This window comes from Labrus mixtus, chromosome 3 (genome assembly GCF_963584025.1).
Source record: "Labrus mixtus chromosome 3, fLabMix1.1, whole genome shotgun sequence".
Lineage (NCBI taxonomy): Eukaryota > Metazoa > Chordata > Actinopteri > Labriformes > Labridae > Labrus > Labrus mixtus.
The window spans coordinates 32,280,531-32,286,950 of record NC_083614.1 but is presented as its reverse complement, the minus strand read 5'-3'; positions in this window follow the sequence as shown (position 1 = coordinate 32,286,950).

The window sequence follows — 6,420 nt, the reverse complement described above, 5'->3', positions numbered from 1 at the left end:
CAGGATGTTATGTGACTTTCCTTTCCTTTCTTAAAAATTAAAAATCAAAGCCTCAATATGTTGTCAGTTTTGGTGCGCTTTGGCGCCATCTGGAGGTCTCTGAGTGCAACTGCAGTGTCATAAAAACGGTCACGCCTCCCCCTCTGACACCACGTGCATTTGTTGACAAACAACGGGTGAGGAAGCCGGCAGAGACGCTGTGAGAAGATGAGGAACCACGCAGACTCAAAAGGTACAGTAATATTACCAGATTTTGATGGAGCCTGAGTGTCTGCAGCCCGTTGTCCAGTTTGTTTATTCAACTGTTACCATGACAACTATAGGTCGTGGGTAAATGGCTACATAGATCGGTTTGTAAGGTTACAAACTTTTTGGAGACAAAAGTAAAGCTGCTAAACGTGAGACAATGATGACGTCACCGGTAATGATGCAGCTCAATCTGTAATAAATGATGTCTGCAGGGATGTTCATTCTGCCGTATTACAGACTTGTTAGGCAGTAGTATAACCAGTTTGCAACCCTATGTAGAAAGTTACGTTATATAACGGTCTGTTTGTGCATTGCTGATGTAACCCCGTGTGTTCTGGCTCTGTATTTACAGACAAATTAACAGAAACCGATGAATTGTGTTGTGAGCCGGGATCAAACATCTCCCCTGATAAAAGAAAAAACGCGTGATTTAGGAGAGACTACGGGGTTTCCTATTGCGCGAGACGCTAGCTTAACATTCAGTACATTAGCCGTTAACATTCACGACTAATGAATAACTTTATGAATATTATTCAAAACTCCGCAGAACTGATACGGGATGAGTCGAATATGATCAGTAACTGAAAACCACAGTTTGATTTCATCTAAAAAAATACTTTAAAATGTGTTTATCGACGGAGCGTGAATCATCATTAACCTACCTCCGACCAAGCTGTCAACGGCTCTGACCACATTCCTCCGTCATCACACACACTGTGGCAATTCTAGAGTCTCTTGGGGATTATTCCTCTTCATTTTACTTTGTTGACTTTCAGAAACTCATTTTGGTTTTCAAAGCAATAATGGATGTGACACTTAGCAGGGCAACAACAGTGAGTGCTGTCAGATGGGGCCCACTGAGGGAGGTTTCCTACTGTCATTTTGGGCCACTGCTTTGGTTTACATTTGTGAGCCCTGAGGGGCCCCTACTGGTCTGGGGCCCCAAGCAGTTGGGGTACACACACACACACACACACACACACACACACACACCGAGTCCAGAATAAACATTCAGGAGAATGATGTATAACTCAAAACAAGATATACAATGAAAAACAAGTGTTTTGGGGAAATTCATATGCTGTCAATATCAACCTGTTGCACTGACAGAGTATGAGGTTTTTGTTTTTCAACATCGGTTTTCCTTTTATTCCAGGATTCAGCCCAAATCAATTGTATATATACAATACAATACAATATATAATTGTATTGTTTAAAAATGATTGTATATGTATAATGGCTGAATAAAATACTCATACATACATGATCAGTTTGCCAGCGTGCGTGTGTTCGGAGAGGAGAGCGGCAGATTATAAATTCACCGTACTCTGCAACATGATGATGAATCAGTTTATGGACGCCATCTTGTAATACTCTTAGTTTACCAGCAGATGGCGCCTGTGCTACTTGTAAACCCAGGCAGTAAAGTGTATGTGAAGTTGTTAATCTGTCTAAACAGCTAATTTCTTCCAGTGGTGTTTGTTGAACTCGAATATAAGATAAAATAAGATAATCCTTTATTTATCCCACAACGGGGAAATTTACAGTGTTACAGCAGCAAAGAGCAAAGATTGCAAACAAAAAGTGAACACAGTACAATTTAAATATAAAAAGAAAAAATTAAGAATGTACAAAAAAATAGATACTAAAAAATAGATTTAAAAGATAAAAAATAGATCAGCTATTTGACAAAAGTGTAGTCTGTAATGTTCAGTGTAACACAGACACAGCACAGTGGTTTGATAAACATAATATAACATTAATATAACATTATTATTGCACAAAGTCAGAGTGAATTTTTCGGTTGTGTGTGTGTTTTGTGATCTACTGGGAGCAGGCTTGGTTAAACAGTCTGACTGCAGCAGGAAGGAAGGACCTGCGGTATCTCTCCTTCTGACACCGCGGGTGGCGAAGCCTGCCGCTGAAGGAGCTGCCCAGAGCTGTTACAGTTCCATGCAGGGGGTGGGAAACGTTCTCCATCAGGGTTGATAGCTTTGCCATCATCCTTCTGTCTCCCACCACCTCAACAGGGTCCAGGGGGCAGCCCAGGACAGAGCTGGCCTTCTTCACCAGTTTGTTTAGTCTGTTCCTGTCTGCAGCCGTAGTGCTGCTGCTCCAGCAGACCACGCCGTACAGGATGGCTGATGCCACCACAGAGTCATAAAAAGTCCTCAGGAGTGCTCCCTGCACACCGAAGGACCTGAGTCTCCTCAGCAAATGAAGTCTGCTCTGGCCTTTCTTGTAGAGAGCTTGTGTGTTATTAGTCCAGTCCAGCTTATTGTTCAGGTGAACACCCAGGTACTTACTGTATAAGAGTCCACTATGTCAATGTCCTTTCCCTGGATGTTCACCGGTGTGGGAGAAGTGGGTCTGCGCCTGCGGAAGTCCACCACCAGCTCTTTGGTTTTACCCGCGTTGATCTGGAGGCAGTTCCGCTGGCACCAGTCCACAAAGTCCAGGTGGAGTTCTCCGTACTCCCCCTCGTCCCCATCAGTGATGAGGCCGACAATGGCAGAGTCATCAGAGAACTTCTGCAGGTGACAGTTAGGTGTCTTATGGGAGAAGTCTGCAGTGTACAGGGTGAAAAGGAAGGGAGCCAAGACGGCCCCCTGTGGGGCCCCTGTGCAGCAGATGACCCGGTCAGACACACAGTTCCGTGTCCTCACAAACTGTGGCCGGTTGGTCAGATAGTCCAGGAGCCAGGATGTGAGGTGCAGGTCGACTCCTGTGTGTTCCAGCTTGTCCCTCAGAAGCATGGGCTGTATGGTGTTGAAAGCACTGGAGAAATCATAGAACATGATCCTCACAGTGCTCCCAGCCCTCTCCAGGTGTGAGAGAGATGTCTGCGTGAGGTAGATGACAGCATCATCCACCCCGATGCCTGGCTGATAGGCGAACTGCAGTGGGTCCATTGATGAGCTCACCAGGGGGCGCAGATGGTGAAGGACCAACCTCTCCAAGGTCTTCATCAGGTGTGACGTCAGTGCCACTGGCCTGTCGTGGTTGAAGTCCTTGGGGCGGGATATCTTTGGCACCGGTACCACGCAGGATGTCTTCCAGAGCTCTGGTACTCTCCCCAGTTTCAGGCTCAAGTTGAACATGTGCTCCATAACCCCACAGAGCTGGTCTGCACAGGATTTGAGGAGCCTGGAGCTGATGCCGTCCGGACCAACTGCCTTTCTGACCTTCAGCTTCCTCAGTTCTCTGTTCACCTGGGCTGGACAGTGTTGTGAGTGATGGGGGGAGCAGAGAGTGATGTGCAGGGGGGTGAGGTGGGGGTTGTGCAGTCAGCAGCGGGGGCAGACGGTGGTCGTTGCAGCAGAGTGGAATGGGTAGGGGGAGGAGTGGATGGCTGTTCAAATCTGTTGAAGGTCATTCACCTATTCCTGATCCCTAACCAGTTCAGTGTTGGAGTCCTTGTGACCTGAAATGGTTTTCAGGCCTTTCCAGACTCCGCTGACATTCTTCTGCTGCAGCTGTTCCTCCATCTTCCTCCTGTAGATGCGTTTCCCCTCCCTGATCTTCCTCCTCAGCTCTCTCTGCACAGTCTTCATCTCCTCCTTGTCTCCTGACCTAAAAGCCCTCTTTTTGTCCTTGAGGAGGACTTTTATTTCAGGAGTAATCCACGGTTTGCTGTTGGCAAAACAACGTACAGTCCTGGTGGGTACGGTGTGATCCACACAGAAATTAATATAGTCTGTAATGCAGTGTGTGAGACTGTCAATGTTCTCCCCATGGTCATCACAGAACACTTCCCACGCAGTTGTCTCAAAACAGTCCTTAAGAGCCTCTTCCGTCTCATCGGACCATCTTTTAACAGTGCGGGTGACAGCTGGTTGTCTGTGTACCAGAGCTTTGTACACAGGCAGGAGGTACACCAGGTTGTGATCTGATCTTCCAAGGGGAGGGAGAGGAGATGAGGTGTATGCCTCCTTGGTGTTGGCATAGAAAAGGTCCAGTATTTTATTGTCTCTGGTGTGGCAGGTGACATATTGTGTGAAGATGGGCAGGGTAGAGGAAGGAGAGGTATGATTAAAGTCCCCAGTAATAAGGAAGAGGGCCTGTGGGTGCTGTGTCTGCAGCCTGTTTTTTATTTTCTCTTTATCTTTTACCACTTGGCTCTATTCTGAGGAAACATGGCATTTCTTTTCATTGCTATGCGGATGACAGCCAGATCTATGTCCCCCTCAAAAAGGCTGATTCGTACTCCACTAACCCACTGCAAAAATGTTTACATGACATTAAAGCTTGGATGTCGTTAAATTTTCTGAATTTTAATGAAAACAAGACAGAAGTCATGGTCTTTGGTGGCACTTCTGTGACCCTCCCCCAAGTTGATCTGGTTTCTCTGGCACAGTATCACAAGCCAGTTGTGAACAATCTGGGTGTAAAAGTGGACTCAGACCTTAAATTTGACAGCCAGATTAAAGCTGTGGTGAAGTCTAGTTTTTTCCAGTTAAGGCAGCTGGCAAAAATTAAACCAGTCCTTCAGAGACAGCAATTTGAGACAGTAATCCACGCCTTTGTGACCACTAGGCTGGACTACTGTAATGCACTGTATATGGGGGTTAGTGGGTCCTCCATTGCGCGTCTTCAACTGGTTCAAAATGCTGCTGCACGTCTTTTAACTGGCACAAGCAAGTATGAGCACATCTCACCTATTTTAGCTTCACTTCACTGGCTGCCCGTCCATTTTAGGATTCATTTTAAAATTCTTTTATTTTCTTTTAAAGCCTTAAATGGACTTGCCCCTCCTTACCTTTCTGAATTGCTGCACCCCTACATGCCTAGCCGATCTCTCAGGTCAGCTGACCAGCTGCTCCTGACAGTCCCTAAAGCTAGGCTTAAGCTCAGAGGGGACCGAGCTTTTGCTATTGCTGCTCCAAGGCTTTGGAATGGGCTGCCGCTGCACATTAGGCAGGCCTCTTCTCTATCTCGTTTTAAAACTCTTCTTAAAACCTACTTCTTTTCTTTGGCTTTTACCCCCACGTAGAGTGTTGATTTTATGTGTTTTATGTGACTGTATTTGTTTTATGTGTACACATGCATATTTTTATATATTTTTATTTATTTGTTATCTCTATTTTACTCTCTTGTGCAGCACTTTGGAAACCTTGTGTTTGTTTAAACTTGTGCTATATAAATAAAGTGGATTGGATTGGATTGGATTGAATGAGTGCAGGACATCACACGCCGAGCTGGCATTAGCAGAGGGGGGAACATACGCAGCTATCGCTATAACATGCGAGAATTCCCGCGGCAGATAGTAAGGTCTCATGCTAACAGCTAGCAGTTCAATGTCCTTACTGCAGTGTTGTTCTTTGATAGTGATGTGCCCCGGATTACACCATCTATCGTTCACAAACACCGCCAGCCCTCCTCCCTTCCTCTTACCGCTCTCCTTTGTCCTGTCAGCCCACATCAGCTGAAAACCATCCAGCTTAGCATTTGAGTCCGGTGTTAGCTCCGTTAGCCAGGTCTCCGTGAACAGCATTAGGCTACATTCCCCATATTCCCTCTGATGCCGGGTTAGCACCGCTAGCTCGTCCATCTTATTGGGAAGAGATCTTACATTCCCGGTGATGACCGAGGGAAGGACGGGTTTGAAACGTCTCCTCTTGTTCACTTTACCCCGGCGTGGCAACCCCGTCTCCGTCTCCGTCTCCTCAGCTCGCGGGGAACATCGGGTCTTTCGCCGGTTAGCTTCGCAGTGCTACGGAGGGCTAACAGCTGATCGCAGGTGTAAACAATAGAGCCACTGCTACACGAGACCTCCGCGGTCCAAGATGTAAACAGTAGGTTGAAAAACCAGAAATACCAGTGCAAACTCAACAAGAGTTGTGTCCATCTTGTGGTAGTGGATTATGGAAGTAATAAACAAAAATAAGCTAGAAAAAAGTAAGAAAAAATAAGGAAAAAACCCTGGAGCTGCTGTAACATGCGACCACTCGTGCGGCGCTCGTACGCCGCTGCTACTATTCAATATAGAATATTTCTGCCAAATAACTTACTCTAATAATTATAAGGAATATATTATGTTAGAAATGAGTGTTAGTTTTCTATTTAATCTTTGTGCTGGATGTGAACATTGTTATTCATGTCATGTTTGTGACCCTGTATAAACCAGCTCTCTCAGAACGCTCCGTTTTGGTGTGTGTGTCTCTTTAAATG